The sequence below is a fragment of the Notechis scutatus genome, chromosome 1 (assembly GCF_049901735.1).
Source record: "Notechis scutatus isolate UNSWTSFEM ecotype Mainland chromosome 1, rNotScu1.2, whole genome shotgun sequence".
NCBI classification, from domain to species: domain Eukaryota; kingdom Metazoa; phylum Chordata; class Lepidosauria; order Squamata; family Elapidae; genus Notechis; species Notechis scutatus.
In genome coordinates this window covers 276,646,410-276,663,275 of record NC_142009.1, presented here as the reverse complement: position 1 = coordinate 276,663,275, position 16,866 = coordinate 276,646,410, and positions in this window count along the sequence as shown.

Below are 16,866 nucleotides of genomic sequence, written 5' to 3'. Positions count from 1 at the left end.
TCCCTATACTGACAACTAAGAGACTTAAATAAGAAACCGGAAAAATCCGCTTTGACATTAATAGGCAATTAAGCTGAAAATAAAACAAAATGCCAAAGGGATAATAAAGATTTCTGGACACTAAATTTTTTTTTTCATAAGCAGGAAGGGAGAGAAAAAGAATAAGGGCAGGATCTGGAAGAGGGAGGAGACTGCCTGGAATTAAAAAGAATCTACAGTAAAACTTCAACAAGATTTCTAAAAGATACATTTTAACTGAAACTTTGTAACTAAACAGTAACCCCAGGAAGAGAAAGTGAAAAAAAAGAGCAAAAAGAAACAGCTTGTGTGTATTTGGATTATTTGGTGATCTTTGGATTCTTGGTTATTACATTTGAATGACTAAAATTAATCAGGTGGTTGTTTAAAAATTTATACAATGGCACCACTTCTGGATGAATTGAAAATGGAACTTAAAAAGTACAAAGAAGATGCACAAGAAGGGAAGGGTTCTTTTGGCTTCATTTTTCAATTCTTAGAAATGGAGATTTGGAACTATGAGAAACAACAAGAAACGTCTGCAAAACAAGAAGACTGGGACAAAGAAGAAGCCATCTTTAATGAACAAGTAATTTTATGTGGGGAAGAAAAAGGAAAGGGGGGAAAGAGAATGGAGAATTTAAGACTTAAAAAAAAACAACCAAAGAAAAGAAAAATAATTCAAAAAATAAGTATAATACTGGAAAGCAACAGTAAAGGGGAATACAGAAGAGAGAAATAGAGGTAAAGAGACAAGGGGGTAAAAAGGGGAGAGAGAAGAAGAGAGGGAAGAAGGAAAGGAAAAAAAGTTACAAAGGACCGGAGCAAGATATAGAGAAACAGGACCTATTTAGAGATAATGGGTGAAAATCTAACTGAAAAAGGGATTCTGTAAAGGTACATAAGATTGTATTGTTATATTAGTAATAGAAATAACTTTAGAAAATTGGAAACAATGTATGATTAAAATGAGGGATAAAATGGTTAGTGTAATTTAGTGAAATGTTTGTTAATAAAATAAGTGAAATAAAATAAATGGGAAAATTGAATTAGGAAGGAACGGGAACATTTTAATTAGTTAATGTTTTATAAAATATAAGTGAAGGGGGGGGAATTAATTATGGAAAGCTTATTATTGTTCTCATAGAAGTATGATATTTAATTGAATGTTAAAGAAGTTAAGACTTTAATGAATATTAATATTGATAGAATTGAATTGGAATGGAATGTGTTGTTTTAATTACATACATTTATAATTTTTTCTTTTTTTAAGAATATAGTGTGTATTTTAAGAATGTACCAAGCAGAATCCAAATGGAAGTTATGTATTATATTGAATGTTATAACTTTAGGGTATATACTGAAGCCTAAATAAGAGTTAAATGGATAAACTTAAAAGATATAAAGGCGTCATACTCCAATCAGTAACTATAGGAGAAATTTTGTTTAATGAGAAAAGATAATAGATAATTGAAACAGGACAGACAAAAAATATAAATACAATGATTTGAATTGAGATGAGATAATTAAAATAAAATTGAGAAAATTAAAAGACGGGAGAAGCTATGCAGAAAATGTAAAATAGTAATAAGATATGGAATAGAATATAAAAATAAGCATGAACCTGAATTTGTGTCTGTACGAAGAAATGTAACCCAGGATTACGCTACTTTCAAAAAAGATGTTTTATTTGTATTTTTTTTTCTCTTTGTGAAAACTCAAATAAAATTTACAAAAAAGAGAGAGAGAGTCAAAGAGTTGGCACTTTTGATCCAGTCACAAATAAGTAATGGGAAATGAAGGTGAGAAGTAAGTGGAATGAGGTAGGATTTCTCCAAAGTGCCATCAAAGCTAATTCAGATAGGTCTTTGGCAAGGTCAGTGCCTTTCTTTGCAGTACATTTTAACAGATTGATAGAGTTGGAAGGGACCTTGTAGGTCATCTAGTCCAACCCCCCTCCAAGCAGGAGACCCTACACCATTTCTGACAAATGGCAATCCAGTCTCTTCTTCAAAGCTTCCAGTGTTGAAGGTCCCACAACTTTTGAAGGCAAGACTGTTCCATTGATTGGTTGTTCTATCAGAAAATGTCTCCTTATTTCTAGGCTGAATCTCTCCTTGATCAGTTTCCATCCATTGTTCCTTGTCTGGCCTTCGGGTGCTTTGGAAAAATAGCTTGACTCCCTCCTCTCTGTGGCAGCCCCCAAATATTGGAACACTAACCCGAACCTTCTCTTTCACTTGTGCAAAGATCTTGTGTGATCCCAGTCAACTGCATTAGTTCAGCAACATCCTCTGTCTGTCAGAACTGCAGCTGAGTTTCTTTTCATTTAAAAAGTGCTATCTTCTGTTCTTCATGATCTACTATTACTATTAGCTTACTGGTCACCTATATCCGTGTAGAACAGAGACCACAAGGAAGTAGTATCAGTTGCTAAAATGTAATTATGGTTGTCCAAGTGGCTATCTGTATTCACACAGTGCAGCCATCCACCCCCTCCTCAAACTTCCAGATTTGAACATAAAAGATGTTTTCCTACAGATTTCTTTGAGCATCTCAAGGAAACTGAAGGCAGAAGGACGAATGACATTTGGTCCTGTATATACATACTTGGAGGCATCTTTCCATCAGTCTCTGACACAACCCACCAAAATTCTGATATTAATAATTTAATTCCATTATTTTGTTTTCTTTTGTGTTATTATAAGGTTTACCTTAGTAAACCTTAGTCTAGGCAACTGTAAGCAATGTACAATTAGAGCAATATTAGATGTGATAAACACAGCTCAAAAGATCATTGGTTGCCCTCTGCCCTCCCTGGAAGACTTAGCCAGGTCCTGCTGCCAAAGCAGAATCAAGGCCATTATAGAAGACCCCTCACACCCTGGCAATTATCTTTTTGACCTACTGCCGTCTGAACGGCATTTTAGGTCAATAAAATCCCACACCACTAGACTGACAAATAGTTTCTTTCCCTGGGCCATCCGAAGCGCAAATAAACACGAAGTTACTACCTTATTAAGATGTGAAAAGATGTGAAATCTCAATACCCCATTCAGATGTATAATAACGTATTACAGTACAATCCATCTCTTGTGTATTATACTCGGCTAAGCATTACAGTTAGTGTTGGATGTATATTTTGTGTATATTCGTAGATATTGTACTCTCAAAGTGCAAATGGAGACATGGGTACTCTATTTTTCTTATCTTCATTTTTAAGTGCTTTGGTTTTATTGTATTGGGAACAGTTGCTGGGGGTGCATCCACAGTTTCGTTGTACTTGTACAATGACAATAAAGTTCTTCTAATTCTAATTCTTCTAATATACCAATGCAAAGTTTAAAAGACTACATCAAATTTAATAACACTAGATAAAACAATTTACTCTTTCACTTTGAGGTCATCAATTCCTGAAGGTCCTATGAAGCAACTGTGTCTTATTGAGTTTTCAGATGTTCACAACAGTGAGCACCGTGAGTCTGTAGAGATTCTCAGTCATCCAGATCATGGTTGTCTCAAAGGTGCTTTTTCAGGAGGCAATTAAAACAAGAAAGTCCAGTTGCCTCCTGAAAAAGCACCCTTGGGACAGTGAGTGCCATGCTTACTTCAAGGGGACACCTCTTCCAAAGGAGGGGAGCTCCTACAGAGACTGTCCACTTGTTAAATCCTTCCATGGCACTTTGGAGGGGAACTTCAGCTGGGATTCTCTGTTTGCATGGAGTGGCTAGCCAAAGTCCCACCTGGGAAAAGTGGTCTTGCATATATACAAGCTGAATACTGATATACTGAGCTGTATATCTGTATTAGGTTTTATAGGTGATGGCCAGCACCTTGAATTGCACTTGGTAGCCAGTGCAGCTTCTACACCAGTGGCATTACATGGCAACAATGAGGCAATTACATAAGCATATAGGCTATGCATGTTTTGCATCAGATGAAGTTTCCAGGTGTTCTTTAAAGGCAACCTCTTGCCAAGTAAATTGGAAGTAGTAGTCTAGTTGCAAGGGTGACTTTTTTGGAAGAGCTCCCATCTTGGGAAAGGTAGACAAAATTCCCTCCACTCTTTGAGCAGAAGTTGAGAGTCTACAAGGATACCCAAATGGTGTAGGCTCATCACCTCTGGGCACAGGATTCTCCACCAATATGTGAAATGTAGAGAGATCAAGAAGAAGAGAGGAACAGTGACACTAGGACCAGGTAAATCACCCTGGAGGTGTTGTTCCATTGCTATCCCATCTGAAAAAATGCTTTTTGCCTTATAAAAATATGGATTTATTTGAAAAATAGCATCAGCGATAATTTTCAATTACTGAATAGTCTGGGGGAAAGCTGTCTTTTTAAAAAATTATTTAAATAATTTAAACTGATGGCATTGGAATTTGTAACTTTGTAATCTTCAACTTCTAAAGTTTTATGGCAATTAAACCAGCTAACATAAATATCGCTACTATAAATATCTTAAGATTTGTGCCCTCTGAGATTGCCAGAAATGAAGAAAATACTAAGATTTGAAGACAAGAGAGAACATGATGTTGGCTTCGATAAGCAAGAATGTTAGGTATAACATTGATACCCAACAAGGTTTGGGTGGATAAATATATAAACTAAGGTATCATAGTTTAAGTGTTTGTAACTTTAAGCACCACACTGCATGTAATTAGCCAATTAAGGGTGCGGTTAGAAACTGCAATAAGAGGAAGCAGGAGAAAGCTTACTGTGACTGCCTACTGTTTTACTGTTTACCGTTTGCTGTTTACTGTTTACTGCTGTTTACTGCTGGATACAACTGTTTACTACTGTTTTACTGCGACTGTCTACTGTTTGATCGTTCTACTGAATATCCAGCGTTATCCTCTGGAGAAAGGCATCGGAGGAGGAGAAGATATCTTTATCGGCTGATAAAGATATAGTAAGGACTATTATCTGGACTGAGTTAGTAAGTCTTACTGAATGGATATATTGTGAATGACATACGGACTGATTGACAATGCTTAAACTCTAACTGGATTAAAAACTATTTAAACTACAAACAGTGTTTGTGTTCAGTGTGTGTATACTCTAAAACCCTTCCTCTCTCGTTTGGCTGCCTGGCTTGACTGCTGCTGCATACTCTGTTAGGGGTTTATCCCAAAACACTAACAAAGATAACCAAAATTTGGGAACTTTGTTTTGATTCTATTAAATCTTTAAACTAAGAATAAGTTATCAGAAGTTAAGATTAAACCATCAGACTAATGCAAGAAGCATCAATCAACAGTCTAAACATGAATTTGAAGTCCCAGTTTCGTTAAAGCAACCTTTCTTACATTACATTCTGAGGCTCACATAAACAATTCTTATCTCTCCAGTAACTAAAATTTAGCAACCGATCTTGGTCCAGAAGCTTGGAAATGGTGGTAGTGGTTGTTCTTGATTGCAAATAATTGAACCTCTTTAATATTGAAAGAGGCCACTGAGATATTTCCTGAATTGATTCTTGTGTCCTTTTTCTCTGCAGCTTTGAAAAACAATTTTAGAAAACTGTGAAGAGAAAGACCATATACTGTAGGCAATGATAGAAGAGTTCTGCAAAAGTCTGGTTTTACTTACAGTGTAGTACTGAAGGCATTGTTTAAAATAGGGGTCCCCAAACTTGGCAACTTTAAGGCTAGTGGGCTTCAACTCCCAGAATTCTCCAGTCAGCATAGCTGGCTGAAGAATTCTAGGAGTTGAAGTCCACCAGTCTTAAAGTTGTCAAGTTTGAAGACCTCTGGTTTAAAGCATAGCCAGCATGCCAGAATGCAGTCTGTAGACTCAGACATACATGTAGTCCTTGACTTACAAAAGTTAACTTAGTGACCGTTCCGAGTTTCAAGAGCACTGAAAAAAGTGACTTATGACCATTTTTCACAATTATGACCACAGAAGCATTCCTATAATCACGTGATCAAAATTCAGATGCTTGGCTCTTCCGGTTTGTCGGCTTCGCGGCGGGGGATTTGCGAAGCTGCGCGATCCCTGCCGCTAGCCGTTTTGGGGGCTCCGACCCAGCCGGGTGCGGAGCTAGGCTGCCCTGCAGGGGCAGCTGAAGGTAGGGGGATCCGGAGAAGGGACTGGGGGTGTTGCAGACCCCTCCTGGCCGGCAGAACCCCCTTTTCCCAGGACGGTGCAGCGGCGGTCCGTAATGGCCGCCACAAAGAAGCTGGCAGCCGGGTAAGAATGCGCAGGAGGAAGTGGAGAAAGTGATTGAGAGGAGAAAGTTTTTCTTGGCTCCTAGGACTCTAAGACATATTTAATAAAATTCCTGAAAAGTATGACTTTCTGAATAATACCTGCCAGAAGAGGAAAAAGCGGCTGCTTGAAGGTGCTGAAAGGATAGCTTTCCCTCTTTTCCTACGGAATAAATAACTGGATATTAAGAAACCTATTTTTAGGTGGAAATTGGTTTTAAGCGATGAGTGGGAAGAGAGAGGATTAAAAAGAAAATATTTGTATGCTAAGATTTGTTGGAGCAGATGCCTTAAGGATTTGAAGACTAGAATATATTGTAACAAGACTTTAAACAGATTATGGACTTTCTTTCTCTTTGATTGATATCACCCCAGAAGGAGAAAGTGAGAACTCTGCCTTGGTTTGGACTGATTGATAACTTTGGGACTGTTCTATCTTTTTTATTTTCTTTTGAATATTCTGGTTGTTGTAAGAAGAAAGAAGGAGAAAAGAAAAGAAGATTTATAATGGCTCTTTCTGTTGAGGAACTAAGAAATGGTGTGGAAGAAGCTTTCCTTTTCTTAGAAATGGCGCTACTAATTATCAACAAAAATTACAACAGATGAAGACAGCAGAGGAACAAGAAAGAAAGGAAGGAGCCATCTTTAATGAATCTCAGAATTTGATCCAGAAAAAAGGAAGAGAGAAAGAAAAGAAAAGAAGAGAAAAGAAGAAAACTAAAGGATTTAAGGACTTAAGATCTAAAAACATTTAAGAAAGGGAAAAATAAAGTGCAAAACCAATATGATGATTGTAAACAAAGGGGAAAAGAAATACGACAGAGAAGGGAAGCCGGTAAGGCAGAGGCTAGAAGAAGGGGGTAGAAAGGTTTGTTGGGAAAAGAAAGAAAGGGAAAAGGTGGAGAAAAGCTACAACGTTTTGAAATTAAATGGAAAAAGGAATTTTTATGGATAATGGATAAAGTATAATTTTTTTTTTAAAAAAAAAGATTTTGCAAGGTACATAAGATGAGATGGTAGTATTGCAATGGTTTAAGAGTTGATAAGAGATTAAAATGTTAAAATGTTTAAAAATGATTGGTTTTAAAACTTAATAATAGGAGAGGTTTAGAATATTGTTTTAATTAAAGAGTTTAATAAAATTATGGTATTGATGTTATTATAAAATTTTTATTATAGTATTTCTTTTTAATATTTGGATTTATTCTCTAATTATGCACTTAATTGTGTTGGATGTATTAGTTAGATAGAATGTACCAAGCAAAATCTGATTGGGTATTAGATATTATTTTAAAGATTAATTTGATTAACTTAGGGGAGATAGAAAGGCATCATACTCTGATTAATGATTTCAGGAGAAACTGATTTTCTTTTTTTTCATAAGGGATGAGACAAAGGGATGATAAAAATGGACAAAAGATACAAATATAATGATTTAAACTAAGATGATTAATTAAGGTAGAATTAAGAAGTGTGAAATATGTGGAGAAGTTAATATAGAAGGCTTAGAATGGTAAATAAAATAAGTAATGATATGTAAGATGAGCATGAATATAATTGAAGTCCATGAAGAGAGAGATACCTGGGTCCAAGTTACCGTATTTATCGGCGTATAACACGCACTTTTTCCCCCTGAAAATAGGGGGCAAATGATGTATGCGTGTTATACGCCGATATAATGTTAAGAAGCCTTCGGTGAATGCTGCTGGGATCGGGGATCAAGGACACAAATGAAAGAAGGAGGAGGAAGCAACCGAAGCCTGTCCTTCTCTCTGGGTCAGCTCTCTCAGTTGCTCTCTCGCTCCTCCACCAGCACAGGAAGAAACTGCTTCAAAGAAGCGGGGGGCTTTTCCTGTCGCCTCTCCCCCACCCCCACCCCGTCCGCCCGCCCGCCCGCCCGCAGTGCTCCGTTCTGCCTGCCTGCCTGCCTTCGTTAATGGTTGAATCGGAACAGCTTCGGCTGAGTAAAAGAGGCGAATAGTTATTATTCTCAGCCGAAGCTGCTCCCAAACAACCAGAAACTAAGGCAGGCAGGCAGAATTTTTTAAATTTTTTTTCCTGAAATTTCCCCCTTAAAATGAAGATGCGTGTTATACGCCAGTGCGTGTTATACGCCGATAAATACGGTACTTTCCAAAAGATATTTTTTTATGTTTTGTGTGTTGTGTGTATATGTCTTTTTTGGGAGAGAATTGGTAAAAACTTGTAGAAATATAGAATGAGAATAATGGTAACTAAGTCAGAAAGAAACAGATGAAATAATAATAATGATATTGAATAAGAGTAAAGAGAAGTAAAGAGAAATTGAATAAGAGGTTTTGGTATATTATATGGAAATGGTTTAAAACAGAATCATAATTTATCTGACTTGTTAAATTTACAAGGGAAAAAGGTTTAAACATGTAATGAATAATGATAATTTGTGTGTTTTAAAAATTAATAAAACTTGTTTTAAAAAAAAAAAAAAATTCAGATGCTTGGCAACTGGTTCACACTTATGACCGTTGCTGTGTCCCGGCAGTGATCCCCTTTTGCAACCTTCTGACAAGCAAAGTCAATGAGGAATCCAGATTCATTTAACAACCATGTTACTAACTTATCAACTGCAATGATTCACTTAACAACCATGGCAAGAAAAGTCGTAAAGTGGGACAAAACTCACTTACCAAATCTCTCACTTAACAACAGAAAATTTTGGCTCTATTGTGGTCATAAATCAAAGACTACCTGTACAATGTACATCTCCATAAACACAAATAGATTTTTGCTCTGCATAATAGTCAAATAGACAGAAAAGTTTTGATCTTTTTAAGAGGACCAAAAGGAAGGACTTCATAGGAAAATATGGAAAGAGATTCAGTGCAGAAGATTTTCAATCTTCATAGCAGCCCTTCAGTCATTTTTAGAATCTCCAAGAAGCTAGTTTGGTATTTTTTCAAATTTGGTAACTTTAAGTTTAAAGTTCTTAATGATTGGTATCATTGCACTTGCACAGAGCATCTCTAATACTGATGTATTAATCAAATTAGGAACCTACATAGCAATAGCAATAGCACTTAGACTTACAAAAAACAAACAAAAAAACAAAATAAAAAATAAAAAGCAATGAAAAACAAATAACTTTCCCTTTCCTTATATTCCAACTGATTTATAAACAGTATTTATAAACATTTAGGCTGTCTTAGGCTTGGTCATTGCTTGTGATGATGATGATGATGATGATGATGATTACATTCTGCCTTACATTTAGTATAATTTCTCTTCTGGATGTATGCTGTCAATTTTGCCATTGCTGCATATCTTCCAGGTTTGAGTTTCCAATCAGATTCTGTTGATGTATCTTTCTTCCACTATTGGACAAAATTTATGGCAAAGTACTGTTAACAATAACAATTAGACTTATGTACCACTTCATACTGCTTTACAGCCCTAAGTAGCTTACAGAGTCAGCATATTGTCCCCAACAATCTGAGTCCTCATTTTACAAATCAGAAGGATGGAAGGCCAAGTCAACCTTGATCCAATGAGAATCGAACTGCCAAATTGCTGGCAACTGGCAGTCAGCAGAAGTAGCCTGAAGTACTGTATTCTAACCACTGCACCACCATGGCTCTGTTAGGATTAAACATATCAAGACTGGCCAGGTGAAATTTTTCTCCAATCTTTTTCCTAAGAAGATTTCCAATAATGAATAGATTTTCAGGAAGGAGAGGCCTTTTGGGGATAGACTAAGTTAAGCATTGGAATCTCTTTTCCTCCCTCCCTGCAGCTCCACCCTCAAGACCGCTACTAAGATGACAGAATCCATTTGGTGTCAGAATTATAGTAAGACGTGGAGCAGGCTCATATTAGTATTTCACCTTTTTAGTATGCATGGTTGAAAACAAGCAAGATTAAAGTAGTTTGAAAGCTTAACACTAAATCTTCACTCTTTGATCTATGAACTAAAATGAAAAATGTCAGAAAGTTTGTTCTAATTATCATTTTAATTATTTCTCCTTTTCTAGTTTAAATTGTCAGTTGTAGTTCTGAAGTAGCTGAAGAAGATAACGGTTAGCCCTAGTTATGTAATGCTCTGAAAGCATCGGTAAAATGAATCCCACATCCTCATTTACTACCCTTGTGAAAAATTGCCTAGCTCTGATGTTCTGCTATTAAGAGATAAAATTAGCAGAGGGCATTTGCGTATGATATGCCTGTACATAAGGCATCTATCAAACATTTAGCATGGAATATATAATTAATGTGTATTAGCATAGGAAGAAAAACTTATGCAGAAAAGAGGGCTCTTCTACTCTGCAAGTACTACTGATAAGAGATCCCATTGATGAAACCCCAGAATTCTCTTCTTACCATGAATAGTGAATATTTTTTCTGGAACATGAATTTTTAGACTGCTTTCTACCCTTGGGATGCTAAAACCCATCATAATTGCAGAATGGGAGCCACTTCTGAAATAACCCATCTGTTCTTTTCACTTTTAAAAGGGTTATTGTGTTTTGTTCCCATATTATGCTACTTTCTTTTAGAATGTTTTTGCAAAAAAATGCATTTAATATTGAGAACCAATTTATGTCTCTGTCAAGAAGCTTGATTGGATGTATTTTGTACCAACTTTGGCCATGACATTTCACTCAAGGAGAGAATTGCTGCCTTGAGGCTTTGGTCTAAATCTAAAAACATCTTATGATGCCCCAGTTCATCATTCACTAAACTGCTGTGATATCAGAAATCTTTGAATGCTTGAAGGACATCAATGAAGAGGGATGGTGTGTGTGTGTGTGTGCGTGTGTGTGTTCCCACAATAACTACCAGCCAATAACCTGCCTCCCCACAACATGGAAAGTCCTATCAGGCATCACAGCTACTAAGCTATAGGGCCCTATGAACCAATACATAAGCAATCTCAGAACGGCGCTGGGATCAACACTGGAGACAACAGTTGATCATACCGTAGATATAGCAGTTTTCCAAAGACTCAAGATCCAGACAGATCTATAGAAACTTGGGGCCACCACACTAGATAGGACGTGAAGTGCAGACTATGCAGAGAAACCTCAGAGACTGTCCAACACATAAAGGCAGGTTGTAATATGCCAGCAGGAATAACGTACAGTGAAGAGCATAAGCAAGTAGCCGGTACTGCCTACATGAACATTTGCACAATATATGGGCTAGACCAGGGGTGTCAAACTCAAGGCTCATGGGCCAGATCTGACCCACAAGGTGCTTAGATCTGGTCCACGGGGCCACCCTGGAAACAGTGAAGGACTGGCCCGTGGTCCAGAGGTGGTATTCAGCAGATTCTGGCCAGTTTTGGGGAACCGGTAGCGGAAATTTTGAGTAGTTCAGAGAACCGGCAAACACCACCTCTGACTGGCCCCATCCCCATCTATTCTCTGTCTCCCAAGTCCCAGCTGATCGGCTGGGTCTTCTTTTGTTGCCCTGCACAGGAGAACGGAGCTGGAAAGCAGATTAGTGGGGTGGGGAGGGAATGGAGGTTTTACAGTATCCTTCTGCTGCCATGCCCACCAAGCCATGCCCACCAAGCTACACCCACAGAACCGGTAGTAAATATTTTTGAATCCCATCACTTCCATGGTCCCTCTGCCAGCAAAAATGGAGCTCGGGAGGGCTGCGAGCTTTGTTTTCTCTGGCAGAGGGTTCCAGGAGGCCATCACAGCCGAAAACAGCGGCCATCCCAAACTCCGTTTTTGCTGGCAGAGAGGACAGGACAGGAGACCACCAGGAGTCCATTTTCTCTAGCAGAGCACTCGGGCCCCCAAAGGCACCCCTGACACAATGTCGAGCTGGCCAGGCCTACCCTGGCCCCGCCCACTCTGGCCCCCTGAGGTCAAACACAACCCTGATGCAGCCCTCAATGAAATCGAGTTTGACACCCCTGGGATAGACCCTCCCAAGTCCAGAAAGTCATGTGGAATAACAGGCTAAGGTCCTGTGGGACTCCCAGATTCAGATGGCCATGCAAGTACTGGCCAATCAACCAGACACTCTGCTAGTAGATACGGACCAGATACAGATATGATCACAGTGGTGATTGATGTAGCAATGCCAGATGAGCAGCATCAGAAAGAAGGAGTATGAAAAGCTGGAGAAATACCAGGGCCTGAAGGAGAAACGACAAGAGATGTGGAAAGTAAAGACTAAAGTGGTCCCAGTCATGGAGGAGCAGATAACAGATAACAGATAATCAGAGTTGGAAGGGACCTTATAGGTCATCTAGTCCAACCCCCTGCCCAAGCAGGAGACCCTACACCATTTCTGACAGATGGTCCAATCTCTTCTTGAAAGTCTCAAGTGATGGTGCTCCCACAACTTCCGAGGGCAAGCTGTTCCATTGGTTAATTGTTCTCACTGTCAAAAAGTTTCTCCTTATTTCCAGGTTAAATCTCTCCTTGTTCAGTTTCCATCCATTATTCCTTGTTTGGCCTACAGGCGCTTTAGAAAAAAGCTTGACCCCTTCCTCTCTGTGGCAGCCTCTCAAATATTGGAACACTGCTATCATGTCTCCCCTGGTCCTTCTCTTCACTAGACTAGCCATGCCCAGTTCCTGTAACCGTTCTTCATATGTTTTAGTCTCCAGTCCCCATATCATGCTATCTCTGAAGGAGCCATTTGCAATTTGCATCCTCCATTAATTTGCAATTTGTACTCCATTAATGAGTACTTATTCAGTATAGCAACTCAAGCACTCAGGGCTGGGACTCCTAAGCTGGGAGACTGTTTCCAACATATCCCAGGAATGACATCAGAGCTTCTAGCCCAAAGATGCAGTGCTAGGAACAGTTAAGATACTGCAAGAACCCTCAAACTCCCACTGTGCTAACATATAAGCAGCCTGCATTTGGCTATTGCAGGAGATGCACTGTATTTTAGTATAGATCCGATCAGGATATTTCATTGTTAAAATTGAAATGTATCTAGTTTTTCTCATAAACCGGCTTCATGTCTAAGGATAGACTTAGCACTGATATCACGCTATCTCTGAAGGAGCCATTTGCAATTTGCATCCTCCATTAATTTGCAATTTGGACTTCATTAATGAGTACTTATTCAGTATGGCAACTCAACCAGCTGTGGGTCTATTTTAGAACTCCCTGGCTTACATTGTAGCATCTTGTCAGCAAGAAAACCATAGATCTTTTCGTGTGCTTTGCTGAAATCAAGACAAATGTTGCCCAAGCATCTCCACTAACTATCAGACTGCCATCTCTATTTTGAAACCAAAAAACAAAAACATATAGTTAAAATGAACCGATCTGGTTTATTCTTGCTTGACCCACAACACTCTTTTTAGCCCTCCAACAAGAAATAGGAAAAGATATGTACAAATCACAAATCATATGGGGATTCTTTATTTCCCCAATCCATTTTTCCTGAATCTTCTAGTTTGCTTGCTGTTCTCCAATTTCCTTGTACTTTTGAATGATCTGATGATCCCTGTCCCAATTTATTTATTTTTAAATAGTTTCAGCTTTATATTCAATTTCTGCCAATTTGCCATCAATTTTATGTTATAGGAATCCTTCTACTGTATTACAAAATTCCCACTGTTATTAATGCCATTGATAACACACACACACACACACTTACATCAATACAGCAGATAGAACCAGAAGATGATTCCTTATGATTCTATTGGTAACTGAATCATATAAATTAGCAGACAGAATAAATCTCAGATGTGATTGTGTTCTGTCTAGAACAGGGGTCTCCAACCTTAGCAACTTTAAGACTTGTGGACTTCAATTCCCAGAATTCCCCAGCCAGCTGGCTGAGGAATTCTGGGAATTGAAGTCCACAAGTCTTAAAGTAGCTAAGGTTGGAGACCTCTGGTCTAGAAGATCAAGAATAAGCTTTGTATAGAGGGTTTTGTATATAGTTGCTAAATTATTCAAGGATGAAGAGGCACTTAACACCTCATCCTGATGGTGTGTGTTAGACAGCCATGTGTGTGCTTTGCATAGGAGTGTGTGATCCCACAAAGAGCTAACTACCAGCCAATAACCTGCCTCCCCACAACATGGAAAGTCCTATCAGGCATCACAGCTACTAAGCTTTCAATAGGGCCCTATGAACCAATACATGAGCAATCTCAGAACGGCGTTGGGATCAACACTGGAGACAACAGTTGATCATACCATAGATATAGCAGTTTTCCAAAGACTCAAGATCTAGACAGATCTATAGAAACTTGGGGCCACCACACTAGATAGGACGTGAAGTGCAGACTATGCAGAGAAACCTCAGAGACTGTCCAACACATAAAGGCAGGTTGTAATATGCCAGCAGGAATAACGTACAGTGAAGAGCATAAGCAAGTAGCCGGTACTGCCTACATGAACATTTGCACAATATATGGGCTAGACCAGGGGTGTCAAACTCAAGGCTCACAAGGTGCTTAGATCTGGCCCACGGGGCCACCCTGGAAACAGTGAAGGACTGGCCCATGGTCCAGAGGAGGTATTCAGCAGATTCTGGCCAGTTTTGGGGAACCGGTAGCGGAAATTTTGAGTAGTTCAGAGAACCGGCAAACACCACCTCTGACTGGCCCCACCCCCATTTATTTTCTGTCTCCCAAGTCCCAGCTGATCGGCTGGGTCTTCTTTTGTTGCCCTGCACAGGAGAACGGAGCTGGAAAGCAGATTAGTGGGGTGGGGAGGGAATGGAGATTTTACAGTATCCTTCTGCTGCCATGCCCACCAAGCCATGCCCACCAAGCTCCACCCACAGAACCGGTAGTAAATATTTTTGAATCCCATCACTTCCATGGTCCCTCTGCCAGCAAAAATGGAGCTCAGGAGGGCTGCGAGCTTTGTTTTCTCTGGCAGAGGGTTGCAGGAGGCCATCACAGCCGAAAACAGCAGCCATCCCAAATTCCGTTTTTCTGGCAGAGAGGACAGGAGAGGACAGGAGACCACCAGGAGTCCATTTTCTCTAGCAGAGCACTCGGGCCCCCAAAGGCACCCCTGACACAATGTCGAGCTGGGCAGGCCTACCCTGGCCCCACCCACTCTGGCCCCCTGAGGTCAAACACAACCCTGATGCAGCCCTCAATGAAATCGAGTTTGACACCCCTGGGCTAGACCCTCCCAAGTCCAGAAAGTCATGTGGAATAACAGGCTAAGATCCTGTGGGACTCCCAGATTCAGATGGTCATGCAAGTACTGGCCAATCAACCAGACACTCTGCTAGTAGATACGGACCAGATACAGATATGATCACAGTGGTGATAGATGTAGCAATGCCAGATGAGCAGCATCAGAAAGAAGGAGTATGAAAAGCTGCAGAAATACCAGGGCCTGAAGGAGAAACGACAAGAGATGTGGAAAGTAAAGACTAAAGTGGTCCCAGTCATGGAGGAGCAGATAACAGATAACAGATAATCAGACTTGGAAGGGACCTTATAGGTCATCTAGTCCAACCCCCTGCCCAAGCAGGAGACCCTACACCATTTCTGACAGATGGTCCAATCTCTTTTTGAAAGTCTCAAGTGATGGTGCTCCCACAACTTCCGAGGGCAAGCTGTTCCATTGGTTAATTGTTCTCACTGTCAAAAAGTTTCTCCTTATTTCCAGGTTAAATCTCTCCTTGTTCAGTTTCCATCCATTATTCCTTGTCTGCCTACAGGCGCTTTAGAAAATAGCTTGACCCCTTCCTCTCTGTGGCAGCCTCTCAAATATTGGAAGACTGCTATCATGTCTCCCCTGGTCCTTCTCTTCACTAGACTAGCCATGCCCAGTTCCTGTAACCGTTCTTCATATGTTTTAGTCTCCAGTCCCCATATCATGCTATCTCTGAAGGAGCCATTTGCACTTTGCATCCTCCATTAATTTGCAATTTGTACTCCATTAATGAGTACTTATTCAGTATAGCAACTCAAGCACTCAGGGCTGGGACTCCTAAGCTGGGAGACTGTTTCCAACATATCCCAGGAATGACATCAGAGCTTCTAGCCCAAAGATGCAGTGCTAGGAACAGTTAAGATACTGCAAGAACCCTCAAACTCCCACTGTGCTAACATATAAGCAGCCTGCATTTGGCTATTGCAGGAGATGCACTGTATTTTAGTATAGATCCGATCAGGATATTTCATTGTTAAAATTGAAATGTATCTAGTTTTTCTCATAAACCGGCTTCATGTCTAAGGATAGACTTAGCACTGATATCACGCTATCTCTGAAGGAGCCATTTGCAATTTGCATCCTCCATTAATTTGCAATTTGGACATCATTAATGAGTACTTATTCAGTATGGCAACTCAACCAGCTGTGGGTCTATTTTAGAATTCCCTGGCTTACATTGTAGCATCTTGTCAGCAAGAAAACCATAGATCTTTTCGTGTGCTTTGCTGAAATCAAGACAAATGTTGCCCAAGCATCTCCACTAACTATCAGACTGCCATCTCTATTTTGAAACCAAAAAACAAAAACATATAGTTAAAATGAACCGATCTGGTTTATTCTTGCTTGACCCACAACACTCTTTTTAGCCCTCCAACAAGAAATAGGAAAAGATATGTACAAATCACAAATCATATGGGGATTCTTTATTTCCCCAATCCATTTTTTCCTGAATCTTCTAGTTTGCTTGCTGTTCTCCAATTTCCTTGTAC